This window comes from Galeopterus variegatus, unplaced genomic scaffold, assembly GCF_000696425.1.
Source record: "Galeopterus variegatus unplaced genomic scaffold, G_variegatus-3.0.2 Scaffold5947, whole genome shotgun sequence".
NCBI classification, from domain to species: domain Eukaryota; kingdom Metazoa; phylum Chordata; class Mammalia; order Dermoptera; family Cynocephalidae; genus Galeopterus; species Galeopterus variegatus.
The window spans coordinates 85950-87438 of record NW_007732058.1 but is presented as its reverse complement, the minus strand read 5'-3'; positions in this window follow the sequence as shown (position 1 = coordinate 87438).

The window sequence follows — 1489 nt, the reverse complement described above, 5'->3', positions numbered from 1 at the left end:
AAACCCAGATCTGTCCCAGTCCAAAGGTATATGATGAGCATGTTGTAACCCCCAGTGTGTTCAGCTGCAAATCACAGAACACCTGCATAGCAGTGGCTTAAGCAGAGAGGGATTTACAGGTCTAATATAAGAAGCTGAGACTGGGTAATGTGGCCTGGGGGCCCGATTATGCCATCAGGGACCCAGGCTGTTTTCATCCTTCCTCTCTGCATGCAGGCCTTTTGCATGCAGGCCTTTGTCCTCATTCTATCACGTTATCATGGCTGTGACATCTCTGGAAAGGAAGAAGGGGAAAGAGCAAAGGCAAGGCCAGCTGAGTTTTTTCCTTTTTAAAAAGCTTTATTGGAAGCTTCACCCTGTGACTTCTGCTTCATCCTGTTGGCCAAACTGAGTCACATGGACACCCCTGGCTAGTCACTGGATGTGAGTAGGGAGGAGGAGACCATGGAGCAAGATCGTCTCAGCCAGCCGACAGCGTGGGCCCCATCTCTGTGGCCTCATACTTTGCTTAGGGCAATAAATATTTATCATGCACCTGCTGCTTGCCAGGCCCTGGGCAGGGCACTGGAGTCACAGAGAGATGAGTTGGAGATAGCCCCCACCCCATTCTAGTCGGGGAGATGGGGGAGGGTGTTTCCCCCTGCCCAGGCTCTGTTCGCTATTTCCTCAATAGAGATGTGCAGGCTTTTTCTTCTAAGCCTCCTCCCTCCCAGGGTGCCCAGGACCACTCCTTTGTCTGAGGGGGAGGGAGTCTATGATGCTGAGAGATGTCATGGGCAGTGACACTTCAAGTGAGGTAGATGGCTCCAAGTAAAGGTTGTCCTGTGGGACCAGCAGAAGGTGGCTCGGGTTGCTCCAGGAGAGGTACTTGGGGGACCACATTCCTGCCCAGGTAGCCCCTCAGTGCCTCCCTGCAGCGGTGTGCCCTTCACTGACCAGAGGCTGCACAGTTTGTGGCACCAGCATGGCTCCTACAGGGGTGGCCCCTGGGCCCTCGTGGAGGATGGGACTTGCCACAGGGGACACTGGTGGAGGCTGTGGCTTTGGGACACTGTTCTGCCCCACTGACTTCTTTCCCTACTAACCCAGGAACCTGCTCTAGCCTTGGGGTGGAGGGCTTCCTCTATCAGGACTTTTTTCCTCCTCTAATCCTTCAATCCCCTCAAGTCTTAAGCATTGGAGCCCCAAAGGCTTTTCTGTGTCTTTTGCTGAAAATGATCCTCCCCTGGGGCAGTGGATACCCCCCAGTTCAGCAGCTGCCAAAGAGAGTGGAAGGGTTGGGCAAGAGAAACTAGTTTGAGGGTGGGAAGTGGTATTAAAAGCATGAGTTCACCTTTCAAACCTATTATCCCACCACACAGATGGATGATCCAAAGGCCAAGAGCTGCAGGTGGCCTTGAAGGTGAGGTGGGGGTCGTCCTGTGGCCAGAGTGAGTGGATGGAGGTAAAGGCATGTCAGGCTGAGGTGGCAGCATGGGCAAGAATGCGG